Here is a 17,716-nt window from a genome sequence, read left to right as displayed (position 1 = left end):
ACCTGTTCATTGTCCCACAGCTGAGAAATGATGGCATTGATGCCAGGGCTGGCCATGTCCATGTCCTCTGTCCTGCCCCTTTAGGTCCTGGCTCATGCCTGTCATGCTATGGCCTCCACCAAGTGTCTTCACTCTGACATCTGGAAATCCACCTTCTACATGTACCAGCCAGAATACATTCATCTATAGATTTCACAGAGTTTGTGCAGACCTACTAGGTCCCGGAGGTTCTGCAAGACCCCAAATATGCTGAGTTCAATTCCACATGGCTCATTTCATCACAGACTGATGGGAAATACCAGGGCAAAACACTTTTTTTAAGTTTAGAAACACAAACATACTGAATATTTTCCAAAGGTTCCATTATGAAAGCATCGATGTGAGGGCATTGAGCCTAATGCAAAGTGAAAGATCCATGCTGGAGAGGGTAGGAGTGAATAAACCCTCTCCCCATCCCCAGGTTTGCTGGAGAAAACTGTTTTTGCAGGTGGAGAAATGACTGCATTTCAATCAGGATCAAATTCCGAGGGCTTTGCCAGTGCTCGCAAGTGCCCACATGGTACAGAGTGCTGGCCTGGCCAACTTCCTACTCAATAACCTACTTCTACAGCTCTTTGGATATTAAAAAAAAATAAAATACAAGATAAATTCAGCTGAACCCAAATGAATGGATTCATTCCCATTTTAATGCCATTTGAGGGTGTTTTATAGCCTGTACTGTGTATCTTTTACACATCTATTTTTAAATACTGCAAACTTAATGATCACTATAGAATATATAAAACCCTTTATGAAATTCCATCTACAAAATTACAGCAAAATCTAGGCAGTAAAAATGTGCAGTCGACACTGTTAGGCAATCATGGCAGGGCCCGAACTGGACTGAATCAATCCTCTTTCGAACAAAGGGCACAAGCTAAATGTCTCGGCCTTCTCCTGATGGCTGCCCAGTTGTAAACCCACCTCTTGCATGAAAATGCAGGAACTAACAAGTGATCAGCTGTCAGTGAGTGATGGTCACTCTGTGGAAACTGGGGTCAGCTCACATTCTCAAAACCACCCTTTAGCCATTTTAATAAAATCAGCTAACACTTCTAGATGCTTTACATATACTAACTCATTCAAGACTCATGAAATGGCTACTGTCATTGTCATTATTTTACAGATAGGAAAACTAAGGCACAGAGAGTTTAAGCAGGTTGCCCAAAAACACACAGCTAGTAGGTGGCAGAGCTGGAATTTGAACGCAGGCCAACTGGATGTGATCCCTGCTCTTAATCGCCATGCTTCCTGCCTTTTGTGGATGCCTGCCAACAAGGTCACACTTGATTGAAGGTACTTTGCTACCAGATGTAGAGAAAATATAACGATCCCAGCTTACCCATTAGAACGTGGAATCCCTCCCTGCAGGTGAAGCAGGCAGTGACTGCATCCAATAATTGTGCCACTAGTATTCCATATAGAACATTGGTGAGAATTAGCAAAGTGTGCCCCTTCTTCAATCCATCAGAAAATGGTCATTTTTGTTGGAACAAGTCATTTTACTAGCATCTGCCCCAAAAGTACGAGAGCAAGCATCCATAACTATATCTGTGATGTGAACAGAGCCCCTAGGGTTGTGCAGCGCACAACCTGAGCAACTGTATGTAATGGCCCTACTATCCATCCTCAGCCAAGTCAAACCATATGCCGTCTGGACAGTGTTCCTGCAAAACCAGCTGGCACCAAAGCAGAGAGGAAGAGTGTGGTCCCTGAAGTCACACCTCATCTGGTCCCTGACAGGATTCTGTGAGGTAACAGAATTAAAGTGTTGCTAAAAACTGCCCAGCAGATGTTAGTTACTGCTCTCATCTGTCCATTCGAAATACTCCCTTCCCTTTCTCATCTTCAGTTGTAGCCCCAAATAGCATTAGAGAGGCTGCAAATTTCTCCTCCGGGGGAGTTTCTCCACCCAGGCCTCAATGCTTGAAAGAGCTTGCTCCCCAAGGAGACTCTCCTCCAAGTTTCCTTACATGTTTTGTTAAAAGTTCATCAAGATGTTTCTTCCCCATTTGCCCTTCATGGAAATGCCAGGCTGTTGATGGTAACATAACCTAACATCTGCCTTGACTCTCTACATCCCTACGTGCAGTGGGCATATGATCCTGCTGATCCTCCAGGGAACCCTCCAAGGGAGGTAGTTTTATCCCCATTTTACAGATAAAAACACTGAGGCTCAGACAGGGGAGGTGCCTTGCCCAAAGTCACACTGTGGAGGGAGCGGGACTGATGATTCCACCTGGTGTATGTGGACTTCATCACTATTGTTTTTACCCCAGCCATAATTCAGCCAGAATAAAACCATTTTGTCCATTTTACTGACTAAGCTGACACATGGTCCTGAAGCGTGCACCTGAGGACAAAGACAGTCGCCCTCTCTGGACAAAAACAATCTCACTTCCCATTCAAAGAAATAATGAGAAACAGAAGAGCTGCCCGCCACTCATGGCACTTGGTTTCTCGTGGACACAGAGCTGAGGATTCATGGTGTTCTGAGCATTTTATCACCTTGCCAACTCAAAGCACTGACAGAGGGCTCGTCATATGTGAGGGGAACACGCTTTTCCACTAGGTGTTTTCCCCCAGAGCAGGACCCCACCAGCCCTTTATAATACAGCCTCCCTGAGATCTGGTTCACACCATGCTGGACATTTTTGTAGCTGCCAGCTCTCCAGCCCACATCATCATCCCATTGCACAGATTTGGAAACCGAGGCTCGCAGGGTAAGTGTTGCAAGAACACCCTGCTGCTCAGTGGCAGACCTGGGATTTGAACCTGGGTCACACTCTCTGCGAAGGGGATGAGGCTGTGGGTGCCGTGGACAGCATGGCTGTGTCATCACCCCACTGCAGTGCACGTCAGAGATGGCGGCAGCGCTGCACTTCCGTCTGATTTACATAAACCCAAACGCATGTAATTCATCATTTCACTCCAGCGTGTCCTTGAGCTGGAGATGTACCCACATCCAGGGAACCCCTAGGAACCGGCATTATACAAATAAACTTTTTTCCCTCAATTTCACTCTGATTCTTGGCGCTACTGAGACAGCACACCAATATTTCTATAATTTTTTAAATCCCACATAAGAAAGTCAGCGTACGACACAAGCCTCTGTGGTTTCCAGCTGCACCCTGACCTTCTTCTCGCCAAATTTCTGAAAACAAGCTCCAGTACTGAGGCCCGGTCGGGGTGGTCTGCCTGAGCACACGAGTTGTGACAGTTTACTCTCAAGCAGAAGGCAAGCCAGTGATGAGGAGCTGAGCAGGAGGGAGACAGGAGGCCTCAGCAAACATCCAACCACCATGGACGCGACACCCCGACCAAACAGGGGTAACATACAAACCATTATTAAAACCAGGCACGTAAGCCAGTAAAAAAAACGAAGCCACTAGTTTACAATAAATTAATTCAATGCCTTAAAGCCAATTAATTTGTTTTACAACAAATTAAAGCCAATAAAATACCATTAAAACCGAAAAGTTCATTACCTTTGGCATAATCACAAAACACCTGCAAAGTGGTCTAGAGACAGTGTTAAGTGACAAGCTCCTGGCCTGGGATGGTGGGGACCCCGTGCCCCCCACAAACCCAGAGCCACCCACCAGTCTTGCCTTCAGTGAGATGGGCATCACACCCTTCAGATACTCGTCAGTGTCACGAGAGAACACCACGAATCTAAAATGTCCCTCATACACCGCAGCGAATGTGGGGCTGTGGAGTCCAGGGACGACGCGGGGGTCTCCACGCAAGTTGGCTGATCAGAAATGGAGGCTGCATTGAGAACTGAAGCCAATGGAGGCCTGTGGGACCGAGATCGGAGCTCAAGGGCAGGCTCTGCCACAGTTGGGGGCGGGGGCATGCATCACGCAAATGATGTCAACTCCTCACAAAGAACAAGAATGAGCATCCTCCCCAAACTGTGAGGTTATTGTCTTTATAAGACCTGCAAAGAGTGAGGCCTTTGGTAACATATTACAGGCATTAGCCGTTCTCCACAGGACGTGTTCTGCACACTAGTTTAATTCTTGTGAACTCTCCGAGGAAGGCCCAGATTCCCCTTCCTCTGCTCCAGACCTGGCGCCCTGGTGGAGCAGGCGGCTGGCATCTCTCAGGCCTCCTACCTTTCCAAACAGGACACAGAGATGAGCTGTTTTCAAAGAATTTTTCATGTTCCTACAAAAAGGCAGATTTTCCCATCTGCCTGGAGGTTGCTTTTGGGCCGCAGCCATGGAAATCACAGGGAGCACGGCGACATTCCGATGTGGGCCCCCACCATCAGAGCCTCAGCCCAGCCAGAGAGGAGGGACCCCCGCTCCGCATCTGCAGAGGCCACTGCCCCCAGACGACTCAGCCCCGCTCTCGGCCCCAGGCTGCCTCCTCCTGCTTGTGGGGCTGGCGCTGTTCGGAAGGCCCACATCTGCTGCCCTGGCCACAAGCGACTCACGCTCCCCACCGCCAAGGCCTGCGGTGCCAGCCCCACATCGAGAGCCGGGTTGGATTGTGGTGGTCTGTCTGTGTTTGTTGAAGTTGGGCCCGGAGAAACGGCCTCGCAGTCAAGACGGCCTGGAATGCACGCCCGAGCGCTGCACAGACGGCTCTGTCAGCAAGCTCAGGAAACAGGCTGGAAGGGCTGGGATGAGGCCCAGGTCTGGAGCAGCGTGGCTTGCCCAGGAACACGCCATCAGAGAAGGGAAACCGACGGGCTGCTGCCAGGACAGAGGTCTCTTCTGTGTGGAGGCGTCCTGCAGCGTGAGGCCCTAGTCCCCTTGACCAGGGAGAAAATCAAGTAGGAAGCACTGATCTTATTTGACGACCAGGGCATTTTCCAAAAGGAAAGCTGAATCATGTTGACTTTCTGGAGACTGAAAGCACGTCCACTTTTTCTCAAAGGCACAACCCCTGGTTACCACCCCCCTTGAAATAACAGCAAAAAACAAACAAACAAAAAACCATTAGTAATAATGAAAGAAGTTCCCGCTCACTGAACGCCTATTAAAGAGAGACTACCCTGCAGAGCAATATTCAACGACTTCGCAACCATCAAGCTATGGGCACCAGCAGGTAAGAATGCACCGGATGGGTCTCAGGACCCCTGCGACACCCAGCACTACCCCATGGCGCCTGGATCATGAGAAGATGGGGAGGGGTGGTCCCGGGGCAGAGCAGAGCAGTTGCCCGGTGCCCGGGGCCTCTGGGCAGCAGCAGTTCTACGTACACAAGTGTGGCCGAACTTCAGTGTTTAACCTGTCGGAGCCCAGCACCTGTGTGCTAGCCCAGTGCAAAGCCCCCAAGCAAGGTGACCTCCAAAATGGCCCTAAACCATTCTGCGCCAGCCTGTACGAGCCAGAGTCAAGGCTCACAGCTGTTCCTGGGACTCGGCTGCACTTGTGCCTGCTTGGCCAACAGCGTGTGGAGGAAGTGATGCGTGGCTTGTCCGGACCCAGGTATTAGGAAGACCTGGCACCAGGAGCCCTGCATCTCCGGCAGGAGAGCCCTGCGGCTGGAGAGAACGGCTGTGGGAAGGGGCCCTGGAAAATGAGAGAGCCGCGCCAGAGAGCCACACTGCATTCGGCCACAGTCCAGCCACCACCCCAGCGAGCCCACCCACCCACTGGAGGAGCGGCCCAGCTGAGCCCCAGCAGCCAACAGAACGCTGGGCCTCCACACAAGGCTACTGTTTAAAGTCCCCTGTTTTGGGACAGTGTGCAGCACTGGACCCCCAGGATGGCACATTCCCTTGTTTGTTTATTATCACTGTGAGGTGGGCATTATTACACCCAGTTTACAGACTCCAAGAGGTTAAGGAGTTTGTCCAAACCACAGTAAATACCAGAGACCAGCTGGATCCTTAGAGGCGAGCCCACAGCCCCTCACCCTCAGACACCTGCCCTCAGTAACCCTCCACCACTATCTTCGGGGCCCAGGATCACTCTCAGGACCTGCCCCTCAGGTGCCTCGGCCCTTGTGCCGTTGGAGTCAGCAGCCCCACTGCCCGCCTGCCCCCTGGGAGCGCTGCGCGGCTGCTGCCCGTACCTTCTGGGAAAGCCAGCCGGCCACAGGACGAGCTCCGTGGGATGTGTAGCTGCCGGAGACTCCTCAGGATGGCACTGTTGATGCTGGCCCCTACTCCTGCTGGTGGCAGAGCCGTCACTGCCCACTCTTCATGCTTTACATACACGAGCATCCCTGAGAAACACAGTCATCGTGTGACACTTGTGAGCTTTATTCCTGTCAGCACTAACGCAACTAGAAAAACAGCAAATTCTCATTTTCCCCCACTGGAAAGTACTTTTCCACATTTTTCTGTCTTTGCTCCCCAGCTATGTTAGTTAATTATTCAAAACAAAATTGCCCCATGACACTGAGTTGGTTCTGCTGCACAGCCGTCCCTGTCCAGGCCCCACACTCCCCCAGCCCTCAGGATGGCCACTTTGCCCACTGAAAGCAATCATGGGCCGAGAGAGAGAGAAGCATCCTTTGTGGTCCTGCATGACCTCATTCTACTGCTGCCCTGTGCTGGTCCTTCTAGGCTCTGCTCAACTGCTGCCGCTACCAGGAAGCCCTCAGGGAGTGCTCCCTGGAGGCAGAGGACTTCACCCACCACATCTCCACTGGCACCTCACATGCAACCCTAAGTGCCAGCATCTGATCTAACATCCCCTTTTAGGCCACATCTTGTCAGCTGTACCCTATGTGCCACGGTTCCACTCTCATGTTCTCCTGTACATGGCATCATGGTCGTCACAGCTCAGCACCCACCCTGTGTCCAGAACCGGGCCCTGCCCTTCCTGTGGACAACCTCACTTCATAATAGATACAGTGACAACCCCAGTTTGCAGAGGAGAAACCGGATGTGAGCCCAAGCAGCCTGAAGTCAGGCTCTGTGTCATTAACCACATTAGTAATTAATTCACAGCCCTCACAGCATCAACAAAAGGAGGAACAGTGGAAGAGCAGAGTCTAACCTTTCCTTGCAAAGGAGCAACAGAGAGAAAGTTCCTTCACGGTAACACTCGATCCTGGCTGAGATGTATTAAGACAGGACCCCTCAGCACACTGCCTGTGGTAGTCGAAACACACACATTCTCCTATTCATTCTGGTGGCACAGCCCAAGAATCCTAATATTAGCCAAAAGCTTTCACTCAATCACTCCTGCTATCTGAATATCTCCTGAGGAAACGAGCACAACGCGGCTAACGGTCTACACGCAGCAGTGGTCGCTGCGGCACGACGTCCGGCCGCACGCGCTGCAAAGCAGTGTGGCTGAGCAGCAGTAGGGACAGACTACGGAATTCTGGTTGATGCTCACTTCCTCCTTCCATTTCTTGGTGTTTCCAAATTCCTTCAAAACGCAGGTACTGCTTCCATGATCGGGAGGAAGTCCACAGCACTTTGAAGGCAAAGCAGGGACACAGGTCACCGCCTTCCCGTCGGCAGAGGACAACCTTTTGGGGACATTTTGGCAGCCTGTGTCTCACCCCTGCAGTTCTAGGAATCCGTCCTATACAAACCCTCGCACGGATGCGCCAGGACCCATGAACAAGCAGAGTCGCTGAGACACGGGGCTCATGGTGGCAGCTGAAAAGTCTGCCCAGAGGGGATGGTGGAATCAGCTATGGGACAGCCGTACCCAGCAACACCATGTGGTTGCAGAGAAAGACATGGGGCTCGGATGCAAAGCACGGCCCACGATATGCGGCCGAGTGAGAAAAGCAGGTCACAGCCCTGTGTGTATAGCATAATCCCGTTTGTGTAAAAAAGCATGAATATATGTGGCTGTTTATGCAGGCACTGGAAAGTCTAAATTTGGAGCCAGTGGTTACCTGGACGGGGAACAACTGGAAGAAAGAGGAAATTTTATGTTTTACTTAGCTTTTATATCACTGGAATTGTTTTCCAAAGCAGTACTGCTTCAGGCAAATAAACATATTCCTTCTTTTCTTTCTGTTATGGAAAAATTTAAACATACGCAAAAATAGAAAGAAAGTTACAATTAACCCCGATGGACCCGTCACCTGGCTTCCAGCTTCCAAAATGATCAACTCCTGTCTGATCTTGTTCCCCCGACCCTGTTCATCCAGATTCGAGTACCATTGTCCCACCTAGAAAACAGCCACTGTTCCATCTCATCACACAGCTAGCCAGCGTTCACATTCCTAATTTCTCATCATGTTAGGAATCGTTTTTTAATAGTTTGTATCAGAATCCAAATAAGGGCCACAAATTAAAATCATTTGCTATGACTTTTAAGCCTTTAAATTACATGGATTATTCTCCCTCTCTCTCGCACAGAGACATACACACATGCACGTACGTGTGTGCGTGTGTGAGAATGGGTGTAGGAAGTGGGTGTAACCTGAGGCATGGAGAGGCGAGGTAACTTGTGCTGGGTACACACACGGGCGTGGGGGTAAGAGCAGCCGACAGAGAGACTGCAGACCCCACTGCTCGCCTCACAGGCTTCCCACAGTCCGGGTTCGGCTGCTTGCGCCTCCATGACATCATTCCACCCATTTTTCTGTCCTCTGGGTTTCCTGTAAATCAGAGGTTGGATCAAGAGGCCTGATCGAGCTCAGGTTTGAAGTTTTGGGCAAGACTGCTTGTGAGCAATGGTGTGCTCTGCCATCAAGAGTCTTCTTGTCTCATTTTGTGATGTGAGCGGCAGTAAACCACTGGCTTGCCGTGGTGCGTGAGACATCCCTCCTGTGCTCCGTCAGGCGTGAGACCAGCGGTTGAGGAGCAGACACACACGGTCGTCGTAATCACAGGCAGCTTCCGTCCACCTTCGTTCTTTCTTTCCAGCCCCCCGAAATCTGGTCACATGACCCCCAGAAGTGTGGGGAGACAGCACACGCCCCACTATCAGTGTGCCCTCTGCTAGCACCTCGACCTGTCTGAGCCACCATCACACACGGGACCGCGCCTTCCCACTGTGTTACGTTGTGTGGGGGCTTTGGAGGCTGAGGCACTGCGGGGAAATGCGGCAGGGGGCTTGTTTGTACAGGTGCTTCATTCCACTCTCTGAGCAGCTCAGTGAACAGGATGAGCTCACAGACCCTGAGGCGAAACTGAAGACCTCTCATCAAGGCTGCCTCACCTCCCGGTTGTGTGACCCCAGGCAAGTTACCTAACCTCTCTGTGCCATTTCCTGCTGTGAAATGGGAATAACGAGATCACCCACTTAATAGGGTGGTAGCGAGAACGGGAGTAGGTAACACGTAAAGTTGCTGAGCACCCCCCTGGCACATGAAATGCTAACTTCGATTCCATGACTTTGAAGGGAGGAAGCCCGGCCAGCACGCGATGAGCCGGCAGCCCCTAGGGCACTGTACCACAGGTCACACGGTGACGAGAAGTGCTCCGGAGTCAGCCAACCCTGGCAAGGCTGCTTCCCAGCTTGGTGATGTGAGGCAAGTTACGTCAGCTTTTGTATCTGTGAGGGGGCTGTGATGAAGCCCAGGCGGCAGAGGGGGCGGCAAAGATCTGACCACGTAATGCTAAGAGCTACCATCTGTGGGAGGATTTCCTCGCTCCAGGCTCACTGTCCAGGCTTCCTCTGTCTTACTGCACTCAGCGTCAGAACCGCCCTCAGAGTTCTGGTCCATCGTCACTCCCTATGAAGCTTCCAGCACTCTGCCAAGGATGCAGGACTATCACTGGTCCACAATCCCTTACCTGCAGGCTCTGGGGCCGGACGTACTTCAGAGCTCAGAGCTTGGGGGATTCTAGGAAGGCCATGAGTTACACACCATGCACTGTCTTAACTCCGGCCCAGCTGGGGCAGCAGCTGTGATCAAGGACATAGCTACTCCTGCAGCAAACATATGGACGCGCCCCGCTAAGTGAAATAAAGACATACAGAGACTCACCTCAGTTCCTGTCAAGGTTTGCCACTCACTTAATTTGCAGGAAACTTACGGAAAATGTTTCAGTGGTCCAATCTTTTGAAATTTGGGCACCACGGAGAAAAGCATGTACGCCGGCAGTGTGAGTATCAGAGAGACCACACGTGGAGTGCAGTGGGCAACAGGGACAGCTCAGACAGGACTTGGTGACAAGCACATCAGGCCAATATGAGGCTTAATGGACTCCTGCGCACATTCACAGATAATCCTGGGAGCCCGACATTAGCAACTCCTTTGGACTGTGTGCAAGGCTGGTAGTAAAGAGGTCCAAGAAGGCAGAAAGGAGCATGTAGACAAGTTCTTTACCACCCTTGGTCTCTTGGTCCCTGCCCTCATTGCCAGAGGTTGGAGGGCGGGGGACACTGGGGTCCTTGAGCTGCTGAGTGGTCAGCTGGAGGTGCTGTGGGCTCATCTGCTCGAGCCCCCAGGGCCCAGGTAGTAGCAGGACCGTGTCAGAGACACACACTGGGGTCTCTAGGCCTGTGGCCCTGGCATCCCTCCTTTCTTCCAAGACTCCGCCTCCATGGCCATGGCTGATTGGCTCAGGGGAGACCCCATGACCCAATCAGACTGCTTCCCTGAGACTATGCACAGCAGTGAGAAGGAGTAGAGGTCCCTCTCATGTGTGGCCCCCGGCAGCCTGAGATGAAGGCACCGATGCTGTCTCTTGTGCCCCCGTGTGGAGGAAGCAGTTTTAGAGAGTGAGAGAAGAGTGGCGTGCAGAGAGAGGTGGAGGAGAGAGAAAGCCATTTCTCACTCTGCCCTGGCTGAGCTGACCCAGAGGCCCACGACTGCCCTCTCCATGGCTTGGATTTCCTCCTTTCAATAACCCCCCACGTTTACGCTATTCCATAGAGCTGGGGTGGGGACAGGGTGTGGGGGAAGAAGCGGTCCAAGCAGCTGGCCGTGACCAGCTACCTGGCTTGTAAATGAGCGCCGTGTTGGAAAGCAAGCTCTGGAGTCTATATTTGTTCAGGAGGTTGGGGATATGGGGTGGGTACATCTCACCCTAAACCCACCCAGCAGCTGTTGAGAAACACCGACCCCACTGCAGAGTTTGGATTTACGCAGATTCTGCATAACACCTTATAAAGAAAGCCACTGGTGCAGAAGATCACAGAGCACCTTCAAGTCTGTGGTTTTATTTCTTCTGAGACCAAACAAAAGCTGGAAGCGGGCAGGGAAACATTGCTGAGTTGTTTACTCTCCATCCCCAGGGGCCATGCACCGCCCCACATAAGCAGCCCCAGTCGGGTAACGGCAATGGTTTATAAGGTGTAAGTGTGGAGGGGGAGCCAACGCCATCCTGGAAAGAAGCTGGGAGCAGTCGTGAGGGTCCGAATGGAAATTTAGCATCAATAAAAGCTCATGGGGCCGGCCTGGCACCCTGGCACTGGTGGGACATGAAGGAGGACCAGTGCCACAGGGAGTCCTGTCTTCTATCCCTGCAAATCCAAGCCCTCCTTCTCTGGTTCTCTGTGTGCACAGCAGGATATAAGTGCCCCATGGCTCACAAGTGATGCACCCACCATTCAAGCCACCCCTAGAGAGCAGTGTCTCCAAACCCCAAATTTCTAAGTGAGAGAATCTGGCCAACCTACAGCCAAGTGTCCCTTCCCCATCCCGAGTACTCGTGGTCAGGGAGGGTCACACAAAAGAGCACCACCTTGCTCCATTTCTCTTCCTGGAAGTCATTCCCATATCCAGTCAGTCAACAAATACACCCTAAGGCCCTCCTGTGTGCCAGGCATGGTGCTAGGGGGGAGGGGGGACACTATGATCAACAAAAGAGACCCGGTCTCTGCCCCCATGATGCCACTGTCCCAATGAGCAAAGCAGATGGGAATTTAATAAGCACACCAATGGAATCCTGGCCTCTAGAAGCGCCATGGCAGAAAGGGCTGGGGTGAAGAGAGAACTTGCAACGTGCAGGGGTTTGGGGTGCTAAAGTGACAGGTGAGTTAAAATCTAAGCACTGTAGAAGTTAACCAGGCAAATGATGGAGTAAAAGTCCCCAGGCAGAGGAAAGAGCTCAAGCAAAGGCCCCAAGGTGGAGGGACAAGGCTGCTTGGGAGTGCAGAGGTGCCTGCAGTGAGCCAGAACAGGGCAGGGGTGCAGCAGTGACAGAGGGGGTGCTTGCTGGGCAATGCTGCCAAGGCCCCGGTGCAATCTCAGTTTTCACACTGGCAGCTGTGGGAGCCACTGCGAGGCTTTAGGCAGAGAAGTGAGTCATGTGGATGCGAACTCAGCACAGTGAGGTTCAGGTGGAAGGGTGTGGAGAGTCAACCTCTTTCTGGTGTGAGAGTATGCCTGAGTCCTGTCTCTAATCCCCCATTCTCAATCCCGGCTCTTGCCAAGAGCACCATCCACCCAGAGCTCTCTGCTCCAGGATCCAAAATGCTTCTTGCCTCCCAGCGCCACCCATGGCGCTCCAGTCCCTGGGCCTGGGAAACTCACCAGCACAGAGAACAATATTTATCTTGTATTTAGCCACATCCCCAGCAGATGACTAATATCCGGTCCCCACGCCACTGTGAAACACAAGACTCAGCGCACAGACTGTGGGACAGCAGGCTGCCGCAACCACAGAGACAGGGCGGAAGAGGAGTGCTGGGCATGTATCGCGATAAATCAGCGACTACCCCCCCTCTGCCTGTGAAGACACAACTTCAAGCCTCCTTCTTCCAGCCCTTCCAAGGAAAGCTGTGTGACAACAGACAGTGTGACAACACCTCATACAGAGCGCGCCATGGGTCAGGAGCGGCTCGGGGCACTGGCCAGAGTTAGCTCCTAGCTGCACAGTCCAACATGGCGGGCCCTATTACCTTGCCCAGTGTATTGATGAGGAGTCAAAGGCACAGGGGGGGTCACAGCCAGTAGGTGATGCAGCCAGTCCGAACCCACGATGGGCCTCCAGAGCCCCCACTCTCACCACTACAGTCTATTGCCTCCTACAAGACATCCCGCAAATGCAGCCCAGATAGGCGAGGTTGCTGTTTTGTTAATTATGTTCCTACTGAATGTCTAATCAAATCCGCACTTGCAATGGAGGTCACGAGGGCCTGCATGACTGGCCCATCCTGCCCTCAATGGCTCCTTTCTGCCATGTGGCTGAGTGATCACACCCGCCGCTCACCCTCAAGTCTCCCATGGAAGCTCACTGTCAAAGACAGGTTCCCCCCCCCCGCCGGGCCCAGAGCCCTGCTACCACCCCTCAGCATCTGTGCTTTCCCTCTGGACACCGACCTCCACCTGTAATGTTACGTTACACACATGGTTAATTCTTTCATGGTGACCCAGAGGCTCCAACAGGCAGAGACTGTTTCTGTTCTACTCACTGCTGACTTCTCCGTGCCTGCTGCACGGCTCGTGGCATAGATTCATTTATGGACAGAAGTCGGGGAGAGGGAGGGAAGGAGGACAGGAAGAGAAACCCAGTGCCCCGGGAGCACACGTGTATGCGAGTGCGTACACAGCATTCGCTTCTTACTGTCTCCCTGACTAATGAGTCAGTAGATGTTTGACATGGTTTTAACTTCTTGAAAATGATACTTTAATAACTGTCATCATGAATGGCTTCCTAAGGAAGATCAAAATTGACCTGGGCCTTGAAGGATGGCTTAGAGGCACAGGCGGGACAGGCATACTGGCAGAGGCAGGGCAGTGTGCACCAGTCCCCATGGGGACAGCCACCCCACATGGGGCATCCTCCTCTCCTTGGGTGGTATCTACATTTTTCATGTTGGTACAGTGAATGGGAAGATACCTTAGCAGGAATGGTGCAGACATTTCTACAGAAAGACACTGCATTAGTCTGGCTCCGATGGGGGAAATTGTGTTGTGGGAAAGTAAACCGGAAGAATCTGTGGTGGTTACATAACTGTCAGTGCGTCTAGAGAATGGGTGCTCTGCCACGTGGGCCAGAGTGAGAAGACGCACCTGTGACCCCAGACGGGGCTCGAACCTCCCCCCTTAGATACATTCCATACCTCACAAGAGCTGGGACACGTTTTATGTTTAAAAAAAAAAAAAAGCATCAAAAAAGGGGTATGGCTAGAAAATGATACCATTTATGCTTAAAATTATATAGACGTAGATGCAAATATAAATGTGATTTTATACATCAAGAAAACTTCTAGAGAGATGGTGATGAAAAGTTATCCCAAACCTGGTCTTGGACAGAACCTTCTTATATGTTATTCACAACACCCTTCTGGGAAGAAATGGGCATTTCTGATAAAATGCTTACACAATTTTTAATAAACATCAAGCCGACCCTCCGTCAAGAATCGATGACTGGACATAGGTTATTCCTTCTTCCAGGGTCCATGCTAAGGTTTGAGAGCTGAAGGAAGCTGACGGCCTTCACTTTCTGTGCTTCTCTAATCCCTGCCTCATATTATTTTAACAAATGTTTTTGAGATTTAACCATGTATCCCGGCCAGGGTGTGGAAGAGCTTAAATGTCCCATGGGAGTATCTGGGAATTATCACACAAACGATAGGCAGCCACAGAACAACTCTGAGCCAAGAATTCCCTGGAATAAAGTGTCATTTTTGGAAGATTTACATTGAACTAGTGAGGTGCCCCCTTGCCCGCCTGTGTTCTCCCTACCCTTCTCCTAAAACGAGGTCTGGAAACTGCAGCCCATCCACGTGGCTATGCTGAGCAGATTTAAGCAGGAAGTGTTTAGAAGAACTGTGAAACACTCTGAGATGGGCCAAGATGATGAGCCGGTCTCACCGGAATCAGTGACACTGGCTCAACAGAACATACGAGCGGCACTTCATCAGGAGGCGGGAGGCAGACTGGGTGCCCAGAGGAGGCTGAGCAACAGCCCTGGATGTTGGAGAACACAGAACAACACTGACGATTCTCGCCCACGGAAGTGCAAACAAACTGTCCTGCGGGGACGCAGCTCGTTCAGACACACGTGTTCTGCCCGAGAGGCATAAACAGGCGTGTGCCTGGGAGAGCGCCACTGCTGTTTCCTGATTGCCTACAGACACATCTGTTCTTCACATTCTCCTCTCGACAGGCTTTACCATCTTACCAACTTATTAGTGACCTAAATAAAATTCTGCATGTGTTCATTTTGTCTGTGTATGAGGGTCATGATTTTGCCTTCTGAAAATCAGTCTTTAACATGACCAAATTCAAATGGAAGGAATGAGGCGATGGCTCTGCTCCACACTTGTCATCTGAGCGGAGAGGAATCAGAGAGGACCACAAGTTGGGAGCTGAGTATTTTATGGCTGAGCATGTCAGGCGACCAGGACCGGAAAGGGGAGATGTGATTTGGAAATAGTTCAGCAGTCAGTTGGGCACAGAGTGGCAGGGGACTGTTCCAGATGTGGCAGAATGGGGAGGGGGTGGGAAGCAGATGGAGGAAGAGTTGGGGACAAGGGAAAATCTGATTATCAGATGTGCAAGGCACTTACAGACATGTTTCTGTAATTAGACGATGCTGAATAGGACAGAAAGAGAGAAGGGAAATGAAGGGCTGAGGGGACTGGATGTGGGGAAACTTGTTATTCTTGAATCTGAACAATGAGGTGCTTTCTTAAAAGGTAATCAGATAAGAGAGCAAAAGGGAGACTTGTTCCAAACTGCACCAAGCCCATGATCACACAATATTTACATTAAATTTAAAAGCTAATGAAATTCCAGGTCAGTGATCAGCAGAGCAGTGTTTGCCTGCCAGCAGGCTCTCCTCACCCAGGGACAAATGGGCAGGCTGTGTTTTGAATAATAATACTCCAGAATAGTACAGGGAAGGGGTGAGCCTTTGGGAGAAGATCCAGTCTCTGAGTGTCTTTTCAGGGCTAAAGTGACTTCGGTGAGGAAGAAAGGGAAAGCATTCCGGAGTCCTCTTCCTGGACTAGAGGTGACTGAGTAGTCGGGCTCTAGGGTCTCGATTCCCTGAGATGTCAGTCACCCACTGTCACATGCTTTGCGGGGGCGGGAGGGACCCCCTCTCTGCCTCCCTCCATGCCTCTGTGCAGCCGGAAGAGGCTATCCAGGCACACTAGGGACTGAAACTCCCTGGGGTCCCCTACTAGGAAGACAGAGCACAAGAGTGCTTCAGATGGAAAGCTCCTGCTTTTTCTTTTATATAATGCAAAACCCACATACAAGGGACAGAAGGACAACATTCTGGGTGAGCCCAGAGGTTTTGAAGGCAAGGCTCAAATTGTTGCAGCTTCTGCTTGTTGGCCTTGGGTAGGCTCATCTGCCTGCCCTCAGGTCCCACTCACGGGCGCATGCCCACAGAGCGCTTTGCGTGGTGTGTGGCGTGCACGGAACTCTTGCTCAGATGTTGACGATCACTAGTCACTAGTAGCGGCCGCAGCAAAGTAAAACACACAAGCTGAACATGACGGCTGCATTAGGATCATGGGAGATTACCAGTAATCGCTTCCTTAAATTCGTCTTGAGTTTTGTCATGTTGTAGTCTCTTCGTTTGTAAAACGAGGTGAGACTTGGACTTGGCAGGGAGGGTAGGAATCATCATTTCTGTAACACTTCAGTGGTAACGTGCAGTCCTTTCCATGTGCCTGGCACCATTCTGCTCAGTACTCACAACAAACTCGTGTGGTCGGTGCTGTCCCTGCCTCATCTGACACACGGAAAAGCCAAGGCCCAGAAGGCGTGCCGAGCCTGCCAGGAGGACACACATGAATCCAGCGGTCCCGCTCCAGGAACGGAATTTCCCTCCATGGAGCAGGCACGCCCACGTATAGACCAGGAAGGTGGAACCCTGCACAGAGTGAGACATCTCGGCCGTAAACCTGCCCTTCAGCACACCAGGTCGGGATGCCAGCCTCGGAGCTGAGTGCGGGGTCCCCCAAAGATGCCCCCAGGAGGCCTCTCTTTCCTGCACCTTCCAGCTGGCTTTGAGACCAGTTCTGTTCTGGGGGCCAGAAAGCCACTGGCTCTTTGTGGCACCGGAGAGTTCCCCAGCTGCCTGTACCAAGAACAACTGAATGCCCAGTGAGGCGGCGGCAACCTGGCCCAGCTGGCAGTGTGTCCACTGAGGGCAGAGGGAAAGACAGATTTCACCTGGGACAGACAGCTTGTCTCCTCCCCATGCCAGCCACCAGGTGGGGGACCAATTAACTTATGAATTCAGCGTACGAGGCCCCCACTGGCAAAGGCAACATCTATGCACACAGTTTTCCGTTTGTGCAGGAAGTGGTGGCAATGCAGAAAGAGCCGAGCCAGGAAGTCAAGTCAGGTTCAATGATTTTATTGAGCACTGGGGAATGCTCACCAGCTTCACCAACACCATGTCCCCTTGGAGACCTGGGAAGACTTAGGGCAGTGTCTGGAGATCAGAGCATGAAGACATCCCCAAAAGGCAGTGTTTGGGCACAAAAATTATGCTTCTGTGAGGAGCTTCGGAACGCCCGGGCTTGGCTCAGCCAAGCTAACAGAAAGACCTTTCATGAGGCTCTCAGGAGATGTTTCAAAAAAAGAAAAGTAGAGCCTTTCAAAGAAGAAAGTTCAGCCCTCAGCAAAAACTGGGCTTTTTTAAAAATTAATCAATTTTTGTGGTTTCAATAAAAGCAAAGGGTTTTGTGGTTTTCCCTCAAAGTTTTCACCATTTTCCATAAAAACAAAAGCCAATATCTGAAACCATTTTCCCCCAATGAAAGTGGCAACATTTTGCTCAGGGACAATTTCTTGGAAAAACATCTCTGTGGTGTTTCCACCTTGTGACAGCTTGGCTTGAGCCTGAGAAAGTCGCCAGCGCGCCTGTCCGCTGGCG

The 17,716-nt window shown here is 51.4% G+C and overlaps 1 long non-coding RNA gene across 1 annotated transcript in view; it reads right to left on the bottom strand.

Annotated features, from left to right (window-relative positions):
- The window catches only part of LOC130544072 (uncharacterized), a 296,307-nt gene that overhangs the window by 263,866 nt on the left and 14,725 nt on the right, over nucleotides 1–17,716 (bottom strand). Inside the window, exon 3 of the long non-coding RNA XR_008960024.1 lies at nucleotides 6,073–6,225. This is a non-coding gene — a long non-coding RNA (uncharacterized LOC130544072). The remainder of the gene's footprint in view (nucleotides 1–6,072; nucleotides 6,226–17,716) is intronic.

Source organism: Ursus arctos, unplaced genomic scaffold (genome assembly GCF_023065955.2).
Source record: "Ursus arctos isolate Adak ecotype North America unplaced genomic scaffold, UrsArc2.0 scaffold_19, whole genome shotgun sequence".
In the NCBI taxonomy this organism is placed as follows: Eukaryota; Metazoa; Chordata; class Mammalia; order Carnivora; family Ursidae; genus Ursus; species Ursus arctos.
This window is presented reverse-complemented; position numbering and strand designations above follow the sequence as displayed.